This window comes from Ictalurus punctatus, chromosome 2 (assembly GCF_001660625.3).
Source record: "Ictalurus punctatus breed USDA103 chromosome 2, Coco_2.0, whole genome shotgun sequence".
NCBI classification, from domain to species: domain Eukaryota; kingdom Metazoa; phylum Chordata; class Actinopteri; order Siluriformes; family Ictaluridae; genus Ictalurus; species Ictalurus punctatus.
Window position 1 is genome coordinate 18,645,273 of NC_030417.2, and position 22,211 is coordinate 18,667,483.

The 22,211-nt window shown below is 38.4% G+C and overlaps 1 protein-coding gene across 3 annotated transcripts in view; it reads right to left on the reverse strand.

Annotated features, from left to right (window-relative positions):
• Positions 1–22,211, reverse strand: part of septin12 (septin 12) — an 81,933-nt gene that overhangs the window by 41,284 nt on the left and 18,438 nt on the right. Inside the window, exon 1 of one of the 3 annotated variants that reach the window (XM_017453582.3) lies at positions 113–423. The exons of the other annotated variants lie outside the window; for them this stretch is intronic. The gene's annotated coding sequence lies outside the window, so the exon portion shown is untranslated. Of the gene's footprint in view, positions 1–112; positions 424–22,211 lie in introns of those variants that run through there. 3 annotated transcript variants of the gene reach the window in all.

Consider the following 22,211-nt stretch of genomic DNA (forward strand, 5'->3'; position numbering starts at 1 on the left):
CAACATTGACTCTCCGGTAGAGAATGTAGTTCTATAATGTCCTCCAAATGGCAGTGTGTGTATGTGTGTGTATGTATGTGTGTGTGTGTGGGATGAAGACACATTGACTCACCCTGTCCAGCGTTAAGAAGAACTGCTTTTCCTCTCGGGCCGGCCCTGCCTTCTGCTTCTGATAGGTACAATGTCCAACAGAAAAAAAATCTATCGCACACGCACAACACAACACGGCACACACACCTACTGAACACACCCCATACACGCACACACACGCTGGGATGCACGCTGACACACACAGACACACAAGTACACTCTTTCCCATACACCGTGTTTTGCCTTGTATTATGCGTTCTCTCCGTTTTTACAGTAAATGAGTAAGTGTGAGCTGAGTAATGCCGTATGTCAGGAGAGGAAGTGGAGCAGAGCGAAGAACACACACACACACTCTCTCATACACACACATACACACTCACACTCTCTCTCTGTCTCTCTCTCTGTCTCTCTCTCTCACTCTCTCTTTTCTCTCACTTACTTTTACAGCTGAACAGCACCAAGCTTTGTGTTTCCTTCACTCCCTCACTGGAATTCGTCCAAACTGGCTCTAAGTTAGCGGTGGAACGATATGAAAAATGATTCAAGGTACAATAACCAACCAAAAATATCACGGTTCTTTGATATATCATGGTATTTGTGTGTGGGTTTTTTTTTTTGTCCTCATAATCAATGTTTTACATTATTTGCTTGTAATATTTCATTATTTCCTCAATCTCTGACTAGTTAAAGGTTCTAAACCTTCATGCTGAAGTTCTACTTGTCAATGATTTAGACAGAGAAACCCAACATAGGGAGCTGTAAAGAACCCTATATAGTGTTTCCTTAAAGGAACAAACTAAAGAACCACTAATGGTTCTAGATTAAAAACAAAACAAAACCATAGAAGGTCTCATAGAATGTGTAATGGTTTTAATGGTTACAATGGGAATTGTATTGGTTTTAATGGATACTGTAATGGTCCCTGTGGGTCTCTACTAGTAATTTGCTGTCTTCTATTGGTGGCATGTTATGTCTAATGGATACCATTTTAATGGTATTTGTAGTGGAAACCATTAGAATTTCTGTGACATTTTCTATTGTTTTTTCTTCCAAATGACAATAGAGACAATTCAAAAGAATTTTATTTTTCATTTTATATTTTCTTCAGGTTGTTTGAGGAAATATGTAAGATCGCCGAACTTATAGATCCCTACATAGAGTTTAATTATTAGAGAGGGTGCCTAGACCCCCCCTTAGTACCCAGTAAGGGTCCAAGATTGACCCCATATTTCTAAGATAGTTTCCACCATAAGCATTTATGTAATGTTTTTATTGGTATGTTTTTAAAGGTTCTTCAGTTTGTTCCTTTTGGGAAACACTTAAGGGTTCTGTATAGAGCCTTACTTAGGTTTTCCCTATTAGAGAATCACTAGCAGAGCGCCCAAGGGTTCTAGATTCACCCCTTTTTTCTAAGAGACGTGACACTATAAGCATTTTTTCTATCGTTTCGTCTTTTTTATTCTTCATCTTCCCATCCTGCTCTGCTTTTTTTTTCTTTCACTTGGTTAGCATGAAAAAAAAGTGAACCGTAAATTCTTCATAAAGTCCATTCAAGGTGCAACGTTACTCCACATCATTTTAAAAACAAAACAAATATATCAGTTAATCCTTGCTAGTTGTTTGCTAACACATTTCAGGAACAGTGATATCTTGATATCTTGATAAACGCTTGATTAGTCAGTAGTCACTTTTCCAACATTCACAACACAGCTGATTTATATTTAGCCACGCCTACAAAATTCCATAAAAAGGGCAAACGACAAAATGATGATTAAACAGTGACTAAGTGCGGCGCGGGTTAAATCTTCCAATAATGCAGCTCAGCCATTGCAGCTAATCAGCTACCAATAGACCCACACAAACAAACAATATCTTCTTTTATAGGGCACCATTACTTTTGTCCTAACCAAATACTTAGTCTTGTTTGTCTTCAAGTATGGATTTCTTTTGGAATTACTTTCTTATCTCAGTTTCACAACATATCACAAGATGATTGAAATAAAAGTGATTTAAACTTCACAGAGTAATCCGTATATAAATTCGCAGTAACTCGTCAATGATTGTACAACTTAAAGCTGATCACTCAAGATTCACTTTATACGTAAATATACACAAACTCAGAGGCAAAACGTAAGATCCAGTTGTCCATGAAAAACCGGAATAAGGTAAAAAACTGGATGTCCATGAACACCGCATTTTCTTGTGTAAGTACTCCTGTAAATGAGAGAATAAACTGTTAATCTATGAAAAGAATTTAACTTATGCTAGCTAACATGAATTAAACAAACGAGGACCAGCCATTTATTTATAAAATTCTGAATCCTGGCTTAGGAAAGTTAACAAGAGAAAAAAAAACTAACAATGAATTAAATTAGCTCGCAAACTAATTTTGTTGTGACACTTTTTTATTTGTTTGTTTTATTTTCGCGACGGTGCAAAAATCTTGAGTGTCAACTTTCAACATTGACACTTTTACATAGAAGTTGAACTACAGGAATTCAAACCTCGAGCATATTTTTGTACAAATGGACTAAATGCCACAAATTTAGCTGAACAATGCAAAACCATTTGTTGTTTGGCTATATTTAATTTCACAACAATACCATTCTTCCTTTAAACTCTAACATCAGTTGAAAGTGACATCCCCAACATTAAAGAGATAAACAGACCTAAATCATTAATGTATGTGGCTTTGCTATTATGACGTATTATCAGATAAGCAGGATGCTGAACTTTCCGGAAAGCCAAAACACGCTGTACAGAAGGAAATGGCCTCTTTCGAGCACCACACAACCTCCATAACCCACTCCATAATCTGGTGTTTCAGCAACATGTAGTGAGACCTCAACCTACAACACAGGATCTATGGGATTTTCTCCTATGACACTTTTCCAGGACTCGTTAAAATTTCAAATATAGTATTGTCTCATCGTGACCTCTTCCCACTGAAACATCCTGTTTCTGAGGAACCTTTTTTGTTCTACATTTCTATTTTTAATGCTGCTCCTGCACAAAATGTAGGCATAAAAGGTTCCTGTTTACCTCCTGTTATTTTTATTCACAGAACACCGTTTATATAAAAGGAGAAACATGGAATATTTCGGAGCATGCTGTTACAGGAAAATAATTAACACAGCATGGTGTGATAAAGCGGAGTCATTGCTACCATCCCAAAGCTCATTATTTCCCTTTAACAGTATGTTATGAAGCGTAATATTCCTCTTATACCACAGCAATTTGCCAACGTTAACAATGTTTTATTTATTAAAGAATGCCATGTCGTACTTTTATCCATTTATAGGTACATTTAATGTTGGGAACATACACAAAAGAGGCTATTTCATTCAGGTTCAGGCATTGACGCCACAGATCTGAACACTTTTCTCTGTTGGAAAATGTAAAGTTACAGCTTTAACCTCTGACTGTTGTGCTGACACTGGAGACACCTTCCATAAATGCTAAATAAACATCTCCTTCACCATATCAATGATTCCACATCCTGTTTACTCCATTTTTCTGGAGCTTTCAGGGTACAAGTCCTCCTAAACAAGCGCTTACTACAGTGCAGAAACGTATAACGTATTAGAACAAGCGCATTAGTATAAACCCCATGATTTATAGATTAAAAAGCGTTTAAATTGATCAAGCTAACTAGCTAATATAATGCTACTAGAAATTAGAATGAGGTAAGCAGAGTTGAAAATTTGTTCGCTGTTAGCATGAAATTGAATCAATCTAATGAACTAACTGCTAATATGGCTTAATAATCTTGTCAGAAATCCGGTCAGGTTAGCAGTCTACCCTAAAAGGTAATCAGATTATTTCAGAAATAACTAATGTTTGTAATAAATACTATAGAAATTACAAATCTTTTCTGGAACATAGTTGTAATGACACAAACATTCACATTACCTAACTGTTCACTGTACAACTTGTTTAATGTTGGTTACCAATACCTATGTTAGCAAGCTAAATAAAATGAAACAAAGTAGGTATGTTAGCTAAATTAGCCAGCTGGCTGAAGCGCTGGTGAGGGAGCTTAGATCAGCGTTAGGTTTGTTAGTGAAAATGAATCGATATCTTGTTGTTGTGCTAGTTTCACCTTGGCTAACAGTTGGCTAACTTGTAAAAAAAAATACCCAGTGTGTGTTAGCTAGCTAATGTTTACTCAGTTTATTACATTATTCACACTTTTTAAAAAATTTAATTTCACAGCACTCTTATTTCTGCTCAATCTATGTCTTCACAGCGACTGGATATTACCTCAGATCTACAAGACATAACATGCTACATGCAAATCTTGCAGCCAGTTATAAAGAAAAAAACCAAGAAAGCATATCGTTTTACAGACTCTTTCATATTCCATTAAGGCCCTGTTTACACTAGGGTGTTTTCATTTTAAAACGCATATTTTTTGCTATGGTTTAGAACTGCAACAACTAATCGATAAAATGGATAATAATCAATTATGAAAATCGTTGTCAACGAATCTCATTATCGATTAGTTGGTCTCCAAAGCACGCTTTGGAGAGTAAATACTAAAGTTGTGTCCCAAATTACCTACTGTACACTTACACTATGCACTATCGTCTAGTGCAGTGACCCCTAGTGGGTAGTGGTGTACTTGCAGAGGGCCAGTAGGAAAGTTTTAAAAATGTTTAAATAATATATTTTTTTGTTAAATGTATCAAAACATATTCAAATGAGATGTTTTAAAATTAATCAGTTTGGTTATTCGTAAATATCACGTTAGCTGAGCTGACGTTGGATTGTTGGATTTATTTTACATTTATTTACAAATGAACTGATAATTTGAAAAATCCTATGAGTGGTAGAGAAGTTCAAGTGTCGCACTGATGGATAAAATAAACAAAAGATAATTCAGAGAGTCAAATGAAATGTCACACCAACAATAAAATGTAAAAAATAAAATCTTGAAATGTTTTGATTTCATTTTAATGTTAATATTATTAATGTTACATATTAATAAAATAAAGTAACATATATAGAAATGACTGTTTAATATATAGCCTATAATTGCTGTGGAGTGAGGGGCTCCTTGTGGATTGTTCAAAATATGCTAGGAGTCCAAAGCTCACAAAAGATTGAGAACCACTGGTCTATTGTAATATAATGACAAATGGAACACATTAGTTTTTTACTAACCTGAAAGTTTGCCCCCATCCAATTAATTGAAAAAAATAATCGGCCAACTAATCGATCATGAAAATAATCATTAGTTGCTGCCCGGTTATGCCTGTTGTCTACACTACTCCAGCATTTTTGACCCTTGAAAACGGAGACTTTTGGAAATGCCGAAGACCCCGTTTTAGTTTGAAATCTCCGGGCGCGTGTTTCAGTGTAAACAGACCAAAATGAAGATCTCTATCTACACTACATCTTTAGGGCAGGTGACTGAGTCTCATGGCTTCTCATATCATTGCTATGCTGATGACACCCAGCTCTATTTGTCCTTCCAGCCTGACGATCAATCCGTCTTTGCACATATCTCTGCTTGCCTGACATCTCGGACTGGATGAGGGAACACCACCTTAAGCTCAACCTGGCAAAATCTGAGCTTCTCGTCATCCCAGATGAGGATGGGTTCCCTTCTGAGTCGGGTTCCTCTCAAGGTTTCTTCCTCTTAAAACATCTTAGGGAGTTTTTCCTTGCCACCGTCGCCACTCAGTGGCTTGCTCAGTTGGGATAAATTCACACCTTTAATATCTGTATACTGTGTTGATATTTCTGTAAAGCTGCTTTGAACGTGTACAACATCAAGAAAATCAGACCCTACCTCACTGAGCAGGCTACACAGATACTAGTCCAGGCTCTTGTTATCTCAAAACTCAACTACTGCAATTCACTACTCTCGGGCCTCCCAGCCAGCTCCATCAAACCCCTTCAAATGATTCAGAATGTGTCTCGTCTTCAGAACGAGCGTCTTCAGATCGCCTCGTGTTCAACCAACCCAAGAGAACCCATGTCATACCCCTCTTCATCTCCCTCCACTGGCTTCCTGTAGCTGCCCGCATCAAATTCAAGGCCTTGATGCTCACATACAAGACCTTGTCTGGAACAGCACCCTCCTACCTCAAATCTCTCCTGAAGGCTTACGTTCCCTCACGCAATCTACGATCAATCCATGACTGACGCTTAGTAGTACCTACTCAGCGTGGCACAAGGTCCCTTTCAAGAACATTTAAACTAACTGTTCCTCAGTGGTGGAATGAACTTCCAGCCTCAATCCGGACCGCAGAATCTCTCACCATCTTCAAAAAACAGCTAAAGACCCACCTCTTCCGTGAGCACCTAATCAACCCATAAAAATAAATAAATAAATAAATAAATAAATTTACTCTTGCACTTACACCTCTACTCTGTGCACTTTGCTTCTCCTGGAACTCAATTAACGGATCTATGGTAGCAGTACTTGTATTGTTCTCTACTTGATATATCGCTTTGATTGTATTTTCTCATTTGTAAGTCGCTTTGGATAAAAGCATCTGCTAAATGAATAAATGTAAATGTTAATGAAGACTTTTGAAAATGAAGGCGTGGCTTCACCCACATTTGCCCCCTGATTGGGTCTTCTGGATCATTGCATATCCTTCCCTGATTCGTGAAGCCCCTACCATATGACCATTAAGCTACCTTGATCGTATACACAACAACAAGGAGACTGATCCGCAAGCTTTGCTGACATTGTTGTCATTCTTAGCATCCATTGTGCTGTTCAGTTCTGTATTTTATAATACTGCAGCTGCCTACATGCGCAAGACGCAAAGCTATGATTAGAGAAATCGCTAACAAATCTCATTTCAAGCGGCGTAAGCCCTACATGGAACGCCGGTTTTGGGTTAGACCAAAAGAGAGAGGACAATGAAACCGAGGGAAAATGAGCGAGACGTGTGGTGACAAGGTTTCTTCACCCAGAAGCCATTTGAGCAGTCCACATTAAGAGCAGCAAAAAACAACCTACGTTTAAAAGAAACGATATCCCTTATTGTTTTATTTCATAACGAGTGTATGACTGCTTAAGTGACCTATGCACCCGTTTATACCATGATGTATCGTTTATGTTTGCACTGCAATGTGCCAGTGTACTAATGTCACAAATAAAGTGAACTATTTGAATTTGTATGGAGTTTGATTAAGTACACGCTAGCCGTTATTATCCATATTTATAAAGAAAAAACATTCCAAGGACAATAGAATGACTAGAAAGTAATAAACCCGATGTTTAAAAAAAGACATCCTTGCTTTTCCTCGCCATCATGCTCATTGTTGTACCTGCAAACGACTAGCAACCAACTTCCTGTTTATACTTATGCGCATGCCCAGTGTGCATGATTGGTCATGTGACATGCCTTTTCGGTCGTGTAGTGTGGACGGAGATCGTTTCTGAAACACTGCGGAAACGGTGGTGTGGACGAGGATCGTTTTCATTTCAAAACCTCGTTTTAAAGGGCCCGAGTCCAGATTGTGTTCCGGTGTCGGCTCCAGTCTGTGTTAAAAATAAAAACCAAGTAGACATGGATTCGTTCATGTGGGAAATATCATTAATCGGAAAGCGGAAAACTGGCAGCTAGGCCACAATTTTTAAAGCCCCCATGTTCTGTTCCCTACTTCAGACTTCAGATTGAACCAGGCTTCTAGAAATGAAATAATACAACAGTAAAATCTTTAGCAGTCTCGGTTATTACCGCTATCCAGAGCCCTGCATAAGTATTCATCCCCCCTTTTCATGTGAAACCCCGAAATTAGTTCAAGTGTGACCCGTTGCCACCAGAAGTCATATAATTATTTGAATGGAGTCGACCTGTATGCAATTAAAGTGTTTGATCTATAAATACACCTGTTCCAGGAAGAGAACATACCTAAACAAACAGCATCATGAAGTCCAAGCAGCAATCCAAACAAGTGTGGGACAAAGTTCTGTAAAAGTATTCATCAATGTTTGGTTAAAAAAAATCCCAAACATCGATCAGATGTCGACATTACATCCATTATTATCCATCCATCCATCTTTTATACCGCTTAATCCTTTTCAGGGTCACGGGGAAACCTGGAGCCTTTCCCAGGGAGCATCGGGCACAAGGCAGGGTACACCCTGGACAGGGTGCCAATCCATCGCAGGGCACACAAACACACATCCATTCACACCCTACGAACACTTTAGACATGCCAATCAGCCTACCATGCATGTCTTTGGACTGGGGGAGGAAACCGGAGTACCCGGAGGAAGCCCCCGCAGCACGGGGAGAACATGCAAACTCTGCACACACAGTGCTGCAGGAATCGAACCCCCGGCCCTGGAGGTGTGAGGTGAACGTGCTAACCACTAAGCCACCATGCACCCATTAAATCCATCATTAATAAAAAGAAAATAAGACCATGACTGCTGCGAGGCGCCATTATTCAAGGGGTCATGGGTGACGCTGAACACGATGCTATCACCATCATGCTTCATAAATTCCAATGAAATCAATTTAACTTCCAGACACTATAAAACATGGAAAAGTTTTGTGGTGGTGGGGGTGTGGGGTTGGACACTTACTCAAGGGACTGTATGTACTATTTAAGTTGTTAATAGACCTGCAAAAATCCTTATAATGTACACACGCCATGTGAGAGTGTCTAAATGATTATAATATTTATAAACACTAATATCAGAGCCAATCTTTTTTTAAGGACTCCCTTAAAGAAAGCCTGGTGTGGGAATGTGTATTCTCAACAGGTGTCAACATGTAAACATGGCTGAGCAGGTCAGGACGCGCGTCTTAGTATGTTCCCTGCAATACTAACAAAAACACAAAAACACAGAGATGAGATTGAATCACACATGCCCAGAGCAATTAGCAAACAAGCCTAACAACACATTTCCCAATGCTTCCATTATGTGCTTTATCTAGCAAATAGAATTTCCTGTATGATAAACATTCCACAAATGTAAATTAAAACGCTCTCCTAAAATGTTCTCCTAAAAAAAATCTCATGAATGTCTATGTTTTTTTTTCCATTTCACACTGATATGATTTTTTCAGCCAGCAAAAATAAGCTACGGAAAACATGAACACAACCCTGGGTGACTCAGATGGCCGAAAGCCCTGAGCCATCTGCTGCGCATTTCGAATCGAAGTCCTGAGATGACGCTAAAGAGAATCTCTGTATTGTGTGAGTACTCAGGCCCCAGGGTGTTCCCCTGTCTCCAATGTCCACGTCTTTTGACCCCCATTAACAGCACAAGGTCTCACTTGTAGCTCTGATCCATGCTAATGTGGAGAAAAAGGCGTTCCGGATCAGCTGGGTTGCCAGATCAGCAATTCCCTTCTCACCCACCCTTGTTCCCTGATGACTGAATGCTTGTGTAAGGGTCATTCGGGATCAGACTACTGGTGGGATCAAACAGGAGACTGGGCCCTGGGACTAGCCCAAAGAAAGTACAATTACTTTACAAAGTCTAGTTTTGAATCATCTGTAGTTTACCAGAGTTGTTCTTCCACCTAACACTTTTACTCACTACATTTCAAAAGAAAAAAAACTTTTAAATCAAATTTTCAATCATCGCTGTATTATCTCTATATAATCATATCATTGTAACATCTATCTTCTAATTTTGTAGCTCATGAACTTTAAACGAAATGGAAAATAATATATTAATTGTGCAATTTCTTGCTTCACCAGGCATTTAACTGACACTTAATTATTGTTCTCTTTATCCTCAGTCTTGTTTAAAATGCTCTGAATCATTCGGCATGTCGTGTAAACTCCTCTTAAATAGCACATAATTAAATGATAAACAAAGAGATTGCATACCGCTCATTTCAGAACACAGACACATAACTGCCTATGTCTCAAAGAATAAAAGAAAACACTGTTCTTTTCAAGCGTGTTAATGAACTCTTTCGCTGCCCCCTAGTGGTGAATACAGTCACTGACACGATCGTAACCTAAATGTTATTTAGGGATTATTCTCAATGTAATAAGCATGTTATGAGGCACACATTCTCCTCCTTTCCTGCACTGTAAGTTTAAAAACCTGAGTTTGGTACTCCTGGATCCTTTCTGTTTGATCCTTTCGTGTTGTGAAAGTGAGTGTGTTTTGTCCTCTTGTTGGAGGCACATCTGCTGTGTGACCTGCGTTTCCTGAGCTTTATGCACTTCACTGGAGAAAATACGATGGACAAGACACACTGTGCCTAAGCAAACAGCACAGGGGGTTAAAGGAATGTTTGTGTGTTAAAGAGAAACGTGTGTGTGTGTTAAAATAGTGTCTGAAATACATCATTTGGACTTACTGCGGGATTGTGGGATTTCAGGAATGGACTGGACGTTACACTGTGCTTTCATAACTCTGTGAATAGTGTGCTATACAGTATAAGAATATAATTAAAACAGTTAAGATTATATAATTTGCTCTATTTTCATTGGTGTTCATAAGGCTACAAGACACCTTCATAACAACTGACATAAACCTACATTAATATTCACATGCATCAGCTGGCATAACAGCTGCTTTTGTGACAATATATCAATGTCACATTGACATAACCGTTCATTCAAGTTGTTGACATAAGGTTGTGTTATGACACTTTTCCAGGTAAACCTACATTACAATGTCATGACATACCAATTGACTCTGTTATGTCAGGGTCACAGGGTCAATTGTGGGATGTCAGGTAAATAATCAAAAACACCCTCAATCTAATTAAGGGTCAAGGAAAGAAAATATAAAACTCTGTCATTACATACTTAAGTGATCAGAGAAAATGGGCATCCCAAACATTCTCTACTGTGGCGAATTCATAGCAAACCAATCTGTTCTGGCTCCAGGTCATCCGAGCTACCATCTCTCAGGACCAACTGGTTCCAAGTCATCCTGAAACATTTCTACTGGATCCAAGTCATCCACAAATAATCCTAAAAATAATCATCCACAAATAATCCTTTTTCAGGACCCGTTTGGGTCCAAATCATCCAAAAAATAGTGACTAGTTTGAAGTTATTCCAACATATACCTACTAAATTCAACATATCCGTACTGGTTAAGGGTCTTCCCTAACCATCCCTATTGGGTCAAATTGTTTAAAGTATCCCTGTTGCATTCAAGTGATCCCAAACAATCTACTGGGACCTCGTTCTTCTAAATTATCCCTATCCCTACATCAACCTATCCCTACTGGCTCTAGGCCATCCCAAACTATCCCTATCAAGTCCGAGTCATCCCAAACTATCCCTACCAAGTCCAAGTCGCATACCATGACATCCCAAACCATCTTTATTGGATCCAAGAAATCTCAACCTATCCTATTTCTTTTTGACCCAATTTATTCCAAACCCTCTCTATTGGTTTGGCCAAGTCCTCCCAAACTATTCCATTTTGGTCCAAATAATCCTAAACTATCCCCTATGGGTCCAAGATATTCCAAACCATCCCTATTGGGTCAAAGCTATCCTAACCTATCCCTTCAAACGTTAGGTCATCCCAAACTTTCCCTGTTGGTGCCATGTTGTTCTAAACATCAGGTTTGTGTAACATTCCAACATATTACTTGTACTGTCCAATGTTGGTAGGAAATTTTTCAGCAAGTCCAAATCTTTAAAAATGCCAGAATTACAGAGACTAGATTCCACAAGTTAACAATTTCTTGCCTATTAGAGTGTAACATTAGCTGAAAGTGTGAGATGCTTGCCAGAATGAGTTTGATGATCTGGTTACTTTTCCAGCCTGGAGCAGCTGCTCAGCTAGGTGGGACAGCCAAGCTGCCATTCACGTCTTGGCCCAATCTGCTGACAGTTTCCATTCCTCGGGAAGTAGTAGGGAACTTGATACTACCAGAGCACAAGGCACCATACCTTTCTGACAACTTTCCAAGGAACGAAATGCACACCTTTATCTGCACATCTTCAACAAAAGTGAAGTAACTCTGAATTGTGCAGTTTAATTTGAAATCAACTTATGGACCATTTGGTATTTAGTTAAACTGCACCTATTATGCTTTTTCAGATATTACCTTTCATGCAGAGTGTTATAAAGTTGTTTGTGAATGTAAAAACTCTGCAAAGTTTCAAAAATCAAAGCGCATGACAAACGGAGTTATTGACTCCCAAAGAAAGAACCGGTTCTGAACAGCTGAAACAAGTCGTCAGTAATTCCGGACTTACCTCCTGCACAAACCTATGTAGGGGTGTAACAAAAATCTTGCATCTGGTCTTCATTGGCTGCTCGTGAACAATGTGCAATTTGACTTGCCCTCAAACACTACAGTTGAGGTTGTGTCCTGAAAAATTTAGGTTCATGTCTAGAAGACGTTGTTTTCTGCGCTGCGAAAGCAAAACCACTTTGTATGGATTCCCAAAGGATGAGGATGTAAAGCGTCAGTGGTTAGAATTAATATTTAAAATGATACCACAGCAGTTCAAGTTCGCAGTCAACGCTGGATTTGAGAAACGATTATTCATTAAAGATTCGGCCGTACCCACTTTATTGGACCATCTTGCGCCTCTGGATCACAACCTGTAAGTATGATTAATTATTTATGTATATATTTTCTACCGAATATTCCAAATACGTAGTTTTGTGTTGTATCTGTGTACAGCCAGTGCACAGCGGTTAGTCTGTTAATTGTTAACCTCTCCTAACCGGCTAACTCACGTTATTGTCAAACTACATATAAACTTACCACTGAGAAATGTCCTGTTCTCGTCATGCTTGCGATTGTGGTTCAGGTTGATCTTCCGAAGTATCATTATCAGACTCAGGCTCAAACTGATAAGGTGAAACCAACGACATTATTACAGAGCTGAAATGGTAGTAGGCGTTTCCTTTCCGACACACGCTGTAAGTGGTAGACCAATCACAACAGACTGGGATATCTAACCAATTAGAGTAGTAGGCTCTCTGAAAGGAGGAGTTTAAGTGAACGAATCCTTGAACGAGTCGTTTGTGAGAAAAAGAGGTGATGCTGCAATGTAAATTATGAGAAAACTAAAGTGCATGTAAACCTATTGTATGAGACCTTTAAAACAAAATTAGACACGTTTAAAAATTTTAGGTTTGGAAGAGCAGGAAAGAAGTTTGAAATATATGGAATTCTCAGTCACACAGACGCACATACCAGCAATATTTGCACAAGGTGGTCCTCCACGGTCCGTGGGTCAAATGCATTTAGCCATTTTTCTTTCTAAATCTAATCTTTACTTGTGTTCTGTTTCACAGCATAATTCAGCCACATAATACATTAACAAATCATGATTTCATTTGTTCATGATTTGAACAAATCATAAAGACCTAAGTGAGCTGAAGTAAGTAAGAAAAATCAGAGTACTTCACAATATTGGCTAGTATCCAAATTCCATATAATGTGTTTTTTAAAGCCCAATTAAAACAGTTTTGGCAAATATAAGGCTTAACTTAAAGGAGCTATTAACTTTTAATGATTAACAAAATGTATAATGAGTACGGCTGTAGTAATCTGATGGTGATTAACCTAATAATGAATGACATTAATACGTCTTACATCGGAGGGCATAACTGTTTCCTGTTCGGAACAGATTTCTCCCTGTAAAGCGGACAAAACAGCTTCATCCTAATTCTGTTTCCATGCTGGAGTGACTAATTGGTCAAGGACCCATGGAGCTGGAGCCTTCCTTCCCTAAAAACAATAACAGGATCCCACCACCAGATGCACGGAGTACGCCAACCCCCAACCTCCCAACCCCCTCCTTCCTCCCACCACAACTTTTTGGTCAAAAGATTCAGTTTCCACAGCCTCACCCTTACACCACTCCCTCTTTCCAAACACAAAACAGGAGAAAATGAATCGCCATCATCAGCCTGGGGCTGATCCCTTATCTTATCACACACTGCTCCTTCTTTCATCTACAGTTCTTATCTGCAGGCAGGAGGGCACCTGAATTGGAAAGGGACTATCAAAGGTGCTGTAGAGGCTCGATTAATCTTCCTGTGAAATGAGCATTAGCTTCTTCTTCTTTTTCTCCTACCCTGGAGAGAGCTGTTCCTTATAATATAGCTTTCATCTGAATAGAAATCATTTACATGCACAAAAACAGGGTTAGTGCAGCTTGCTCAGTTGCTATTAATAAAGTATGCTAATGAAATGGGCAGTCTTCCAAGGCCAAGACTCAAGGCAGTCTACAAAAAGAGCTTGTTTAAGATGTTATAAGAATTGGTGCTTGAGCTTAATCCCGTGACTGAAAGGCAGTATTGAAGGGCACAGGCAGGGGAGTATTTACTTCATCAACATTCAATAAAAACAGATTTTTTTTCCAGCCTCCGTACAAAACACTGCTGGTGTGTATGTGAAAGATTCAGTCATGAAAGAGCATTTTTGTTCTCAAATTTCCCTTTACGTGAGTAATTGTGCTACGTGTAATTAAATGGTTATTTGTTTGGTTCAGTTTGTTTTGCATGTACAATGCCGCAACTGTATTTTAGTTGTTGCTCCTGGCAACATTGATGTAAACTAGAGAGCAAAAATAATCTGATAAATGAAGTGGAGCCTTTTGACTGTTTTTTTTTTTATCCACTCACTCCTACTGAGATTTTTCAGCTCCTGCCACTAACTGATGGTGCTCACCCGCAGAACTTGATTATCTATTCATATGGTTAGATTCCTCAAAACAGAAATAAATAAATAAACTCTGATAAAGTCATATTTACAAGTGGGAAACCGTGGCTTCTGGATTTTGCATGACTGTTCATGTTTGACGCTGGTGAAAATTGGTGAATTTACTAGTCTGGTTAGGTTAGCTTTCAATCACTCCTTTTACTCACTTGTTTACAATGTTAGGTTTCATTCGCTAGGTTAGCATGAGTCAGGGCTTTCAGAAGAAAAACTACCCTCTGGTAATTTATCAAAAAAATATGTTCATGATATGAACATATTATATGTTTTCAAGTATCAAATTCAAACCATTGTGTAGTTCATTCATCACGTGACCGCCCCATTGCACTCAGCCTGTGATGTGATGAACAAACAACTAGAACCCTCGACCCTAGAAGACTCGAGAGGTGAACTAATCATTTCTTTTTCCTGTACTGCATGGTGCATTGCCTATGGGGCGGTCACTGGATCTACGAATGACTCGAACCCGAAGATTTGAGAGGTGAACTAATCATTTCTGATTCCTGTACAGAACCTATGCAGATGTTGCAGCGGATGCGTGGTCAACACAAAATGAACGAATCACTCTCTGAGACATCTTGTTGTTCCTGAGTCATATTAAAGATTCGTTCAAAATGAAGGAATCGTTCATTAAGGACACATCACTACTAAACTACGAATGAAGAGAGCGAGAGGTGGTAGCGAGAAAGCTGGTGAATGGGAGAAAGAAAATGTACACAAAAGTTGGTAGTTGTATGCTCTTGATAACTTTACCTAACGTTAGTAAGCTGTTGTCTTAACCTGTCGATAACGTAAGAGCTACGTCACTTTGCACTGAGTGTTCCGATTGGTGTCGAGGCTTGGTCTACCATTAGTAGACAGCTAGCCAGCCAGACCAGCTAACTTTACTATACCCTCGTAAGGGCGGGGGGGGGGGGGGGGGGGGGTTTCATACACTAGATTACCTTTCACTCACTAGGTTTGATTTTACTCACTAGATTACCTTTCACCCACCAGATTACCTTTCACTTGCTAGACTGCCTTTCACTCACCTGATTACTTTTCACACACCAGATTACCTTTCCCTCACTAAATTACCTTCCACTCACTAGATTACATATCACTCACTGGTTAGCTTTCACTCAGTAGATTACCTTTCATTCACCAGATTTCCTTTCACTCACTAAATTATTTTTGACTCACCAGATTACCTTTCACTCACTAGGGTAGCTTTCACTTGCTTGATTATATTTCAATTGCTAGGTTAGCTTTTGCTTGTTAGATTATTCCTCTTATTTGTACCCATTTTTGTTAGCTTTATTTGGGGAAAAGTCATATTCTGCTGCATTTTCATGAGGAACAGTACATTATCTCAGGAAGTCCTACATCAGCTGTGTAAGCACACTCCTTCCACACCTGTGTTAACATTAAAGATCCAGCTTATCTTTTAATGTTTATACCCTTGGCAGGGTTTATAATAGCTTTCCAAACTGGGGAAATACACATCCTCATTAATGTGCATGTGTTTCCTTTCTTTCAGGGAGAGCCCCAACGCAGAAAAGAAAAAAAAAGATATATATATATATATAAGACAAGTATCGTACACAGCCTCAGAAACAGATGTCCGTTTTGACGAGATGAGGCTGCTGGATATAATATAAGAGTTAATGAATGTAGGCGGCAGATTGTGAATGACATTCCGACAGTCCACCCGTGATGTCGTCTGGAGCATTGAGAACATCAGGTGATGCTGTTTTATTAGCTCCAAGGCCACGTTGTACAAAGACATACTTGTTTACAAATAAACCATTTAAAAAGCTTCTGTAATAGGATTTCAGATTTTAGCAGCCGCCCAGGAAACCTCTTTTTTTTTCTCTGTGTAGCACAATACAATAAGTGTGTGTGTGTGTGTGTTTGAGACAGCTGCAGCAATGTAGGAACTGACGAGCTGTGTGTTTCCTAGCTGTAACTCAATATATCTGCTGGAATCTCGAAACTCATTACATCTCGTCGCCAGAGGCAGAAATAAGTTCATAAAAAGTGTACGTACATCGTCTATAGGAAATCGTGTCAAATCCACCGTTTTTGTTCTAGGTGTGGTTTATCAAACACATAAAGAAATCGAAAACAGCGAGAGAGGGGAAAAAGATTAAAGTACCAAAATGTTTGCCTTCTGAGCTTTTCCCATCAGCCACCAGTCAAGTACTAAAGGTTCCAGTTAGATGGTTTCTGATCAGCAGAGATGAATTGTATTTGTGGGCGGGGCCAACCGCATTGCTCGCTGCTGATTGGTTATGCAAATTGCATCACAAAACGTGGGATGCAATTTTTATTTCACAAAATTTTTCAAAAATACATATAATTTATTTATTTATTTATTTATTTATTTTGCATTTTTTCCAATACAGGTTTCAATTGCAATCTCAAAATGTTATGCAATTTAATGTTCAATTTATTTAATTTTATTTATTGAATATAATTGTTATTAATCAAAATAATTTTCTGATCATCTCACAATGTTACTTTCATTTGTTCACATTTTCTGCAATATAGCTTTAAATTAAAATCTGGTCATTTAATGTAACAGAAATTTTTACTTTTCAGGTTAAAAAAATAAAATAAATATATATATATATATATATATATATATATATATATATATATATATATATATATATATATATATATATATATATATATATGTATATGTATATGTATATATATATATATATATATGTGTTTATATATATATATATATATATATATATATATATATATATATATATATATATATAATTTCCCAAATAGAATTGTTATTAATCAAAAATAATTTTCTGGTCCTTTTATGGTAGTATTCTTGCAACGTTACTTTCCTATTTTCAAATTTTCTGCAATACAGATTTTATTATATCTGATTAAATTCATAATTTAAAAAAGTGTATTTATCCAACTGAAATGTTATTAATTATAACTGATCATTTTTAGTAAAATCTTTATAATGTTAAACCATTTGCATAGATTTAAATTAAAATCCTTTTAACTGATAATGCTGCTGATTTTATTTTTGTGTTGTTATTGTTGTCAAAACCGTTTTTTAAAAACCATTTTTAAAAAAAATTTAAAACTGAGGTTTTGTTTCAGTACTTTCACTGCAGTTTATAGAAATGGTTAATCAGACAAAGGAACAACCCCTGTATTCTCTACTCCCTGTGCATTGTGGGTATTCTGTACATTTAGACTAAACCATACGCAGTGTAAGCAGTGCATTGTGGGATTTTATGTGACAACACTCCCATAGTAATAATGCACTGTGTAGTCAAATGGTAATTCAAGCCACTACAAACTTCTTCTATCTTGAACCTCATAATGATGTTGTCATGGCGATTGTTCCTATAGAAAATGAACTAGAACTGCACATTTTGTTGGTTCCTATTGGTTTTGGATCTATAGAAAAACTCCCTTGTATAAAATAATATAAAATAGCATCGGGTAAAAATAAGCACTGTACGTTTTCTTCTCTCAAATGTCAGGAAGTCGTGATGAAAAGAGTTTTTCAGTGACAAGCAGAGGCCAGTCATTTCATTTCACTGTGGAAAAACAAAACACGACCTTCTGTGTTACAACATTTTCAGGAAACTCAGCCTTGGTCACTGACATGATCTCATAATGTTTACAGGAAGAAGATGGTCTTTTTTTAACAGAAAAAGGTTGAACATACAACAAAAACACACATTTCCTTCTTTACAGCTGGGACTTGTAGTATCACCCCTGTCAAACAACGCATCACACCTCTCTTATTAGCCTTGAGTCACTTTGAACCTTCAGTATGAAAAGGCACTTCAGCGTTTATTGTTTCCTGTTTATTAAGATATGGTGCCTTTGAGGCTGATAGGGACTCGGGAAGAATGTCAAGTAGCTTAAACGACGGGGCCTGAAAAATAAGCGCTTTAGCGTTCGAGAATAAACAGCGCGTCTGCATTGTTCAACCCTCACCCGGCAGCCACCATTTCTGTTTAGACTTTTACGCTAGCAGAAATCTAAACTGCAGCAGAGTTCATTTATCAATGTCGCGATAATTAAGATAACCTTCTTTCACAAAGGGCACGGAAAAACGCAGAGCAAGTAGAACGCTCAAGAGAGAGACCAAGACAAAAGACCAGACTCCAACAAGAAAGGAAGCTAAATGATTGTGAATAAAGTTCAGCACATTGCTAAGAATGTTATGTTTTCGCCTCACTGTAATACCAAAACAATGAGTGCAAGAACCTCCATGTTGTTTTGGGTCACTTCCTTCATTAAGCGCATATTTCACGATGAACTGTCAAACGCTCAACAGCGACTAGCAGACGGCACCTACAATCAGTGAGTCATGCCTGAGGAATGGCGGGACTTGTCGTGACGCTGTGGACCCACTGATCCAGTTAACGCAATGATGGCGGGCACGGCTGCTCTGATTACAGTGTCTCGTGTGTGATTACATCCGTGATGGCCAACGTGAGCCCACCATGAGGCCTCGCTGTAATGATGTTTAGCACGATTGCTAACTTGCAGAGCTTTCTGCTCTGAAGAGTGCTGAGGTTTCCATCAAACCTGAGGACAGAGATATAGTTTTTAAAAATCCAATAGCATGATTAGCTAAAAAAGGAAGATGGTGTTACAGGTTCATGGGAAGATTCGCTCAAGTTAGAACTGCTCTACTTCCTATCGAGTGAATGTTACAGAAAACATTCAAATCATTATAAAATATCATAGTATGTTTTTAAATGCCCAAGAAAGATGCAGTTTTAAACGTGCCAGGATATCTCTGTGTGATATTCATGTCTTTCTGCAATCCCAATTAGCTAGCTGGCTAGTTAGTAATCTGACTGTTGCAGGGTGGCAGAATCATAATCATGTTCTCAGAGATTTATTTAACAGCCAGTCACAATAAACCAAATATTGCCATAACTACTGAGATTTGTATCATCACCAACATTAGCACAGTTATCTAGCTAGGTAGAGAGTTTGGCATGCCAATTCTGCAGGGTCCCATGTCATTATCCTGTAATAATTTGCATATTAATTGTGATAGGTTCAAATTGTTGACAATTTGGTGTTTTTAACTTGTGGGTGTGGCCAGTCTCCCGTGCTTTGTTTTTTTTTTTGTCCCGATGAAAACAGTAGTAGCTATATATAGCTTTTAAAGATAAATTTTAAACTTTTAAAGATACGTTTTAAGCTTCAATGCACTCATAAATGCATTCTTACATTGTTTCGTTCTAGCTTTTTTGGCAGATCAGCAAAACAAGCTAAATCTACTAGCTACATACACTCACCAGAGGCTGTAATAATCTCCTTCCGAGTTTAATTGTTCTTTAGAATGTCTCTATACACTTTATACCCTTCCATTTTCAAAATAATTCCCATTCCCATTTTCAGAAAATATCTCAGTCCCCACGGGAACAAAACAACAACAGCAAAAATCAGCACAAGTGTGTAATACATAAACATCCATCCATACATGCATCTTCTATACCGCTTATCCTTACTTCAGGGTCACGAGGAATCCTGGAGCCTATCCCAGGGAGCATCGGGCACAAGGTGGGGTACACCCTGGAAAGGGTGCCAATCCATCGCAAGGCACACTCGCACACCCATTCATACTCTACGGACACTTTGGACATGCCAATCAGCTACCATGCATGTCTTTGGACTGGGGGAGGAAACCGGAGTACCTTGAGGAAACCCCCACAGCACGGGGAGAACTTGCAAACTAAGCAGATTCCTAAAAGAACTGCAACAGGCATCCATGACCATATCCACCATTGAGGTCACCGAGGTCTGTACCTTGGTATTTTTTTACAAGGTGCATATTAAAAGTCATAAAATAATTGCCTAATAAAACTCTTTGGTGCCGTAAAGATCCTACAACGAAAATTCACCTTCTCAGGTGACTGCTTGCTTGAGTTGACCAATTAAATCGGTTGGGGGGCGGGCTTTGCGCTCCACTGTGCTGGACTATGACAACAAACCAGGCATGGAAGGCACCTTAATCTGCCGTTATGCAGAAACTGGAGAATTTTACTGGTCGTCTGCTTGTAGTTCATTGCCGCAATTCATCCCCACCAGGTCAGACATCATCTGACAAATAGCTCCTGTGCGTGGTCACGCTTCCTTAAACAGTGCCCGTCCATCATGAGTGAATTAACTAGCTAGCTGCCAGCTAACATTAATTCCATCCATCCAATTACGGACTGATAATGATATGCATTTCTTTCATATCAGTTTGTGTAGGGTTGAAATGCATGTTAAAATGACGAGGTACCACTACATATTTATTTTCATTGCAAGATTATCCTAACCGAGGCCGGTGACATTTGCAAATAAATATCCATTTACCCGGTGTTTCCTTTCTTACTGAGACAGACGAAAATGAAAAGACTGCATCAATTAAAGCTCAGCTTTGGGAAGGGAAGCAACAGGGGACTAGATGAGACTGAGAGAAAAAGAAAAAGAGAATATGATGGAGATGAGAGAGGAAGAGCAGTACTACCCACTGTGCCCAGAATATGATTAGCATGATGTTACTGTGCAGTTTAACACAAACAAAAACTGACCTGATCTCATTCAAACAATGTAGGCCTAATTACCACAGAGATATATGCTCTTTGGTAATCACTGTGAAGCCTATAGGTTTAATTTAATTTCATAAGTATACTGCCATAATACAGTATAGTACTATTGTATAGATATCATTTTGTATAAAACACATTTTTCCTATGTTCAGACAACATTTTTATAATTCAAATCCAAAATGATGCAAAAATCAAACACAAAGATTAAATAAAGGTGCTTTTAATTTGACTAAATTATTTTTACTAAACTTTGGCAGGAGACACAAGTGAGGAGTTACAAAGAAAGGGACAGGCAGTGTATACAGACGGAGAGAGAGCAGAAAGAGTCGAAGAGGACGGAGAGAGAGAAATGAACAGAACGATTATAATGTTGAAGGAAGAGAGACAAGAAGAGATGAGAAACAGGGAGCAGGTTATGGAGTGCAGAGAGATACGGAAAAAGAGGCTGAGAGAAGGCGCACAGGAGACACAAAAGGAAAAGACTCAGAGAGACCACACAAGCAGAGCAATACTGGAGTAGACCAGGCTGAGATGAGAGGTGATAGAGCTGATGTCAGTCAAAGAGACACATTTCTACACGAATTTGATCCAGCCCACTGACATGGTTTTAAAGCTATTATAATCCAAGATCTTAAAATGCACACATGACGATAAGGGAAATCAATATTTTTTTGCCCCCCCCCACACCCCGCTAACTTTTTCAGGTTTTTTAAACCCTGCATATGGCCATGCAGGCATGTACAGGTGTCAATGGTAAAAAAAGAAATAACTAAAAATGAACGAAAAACGTACGTTTTTTTCCCTTCCCACACAAAAATGGTGAATGTTTCCATGGAACTTCATTTTCAGTGATCTAAACTGTTGTTTTCAAAAATAT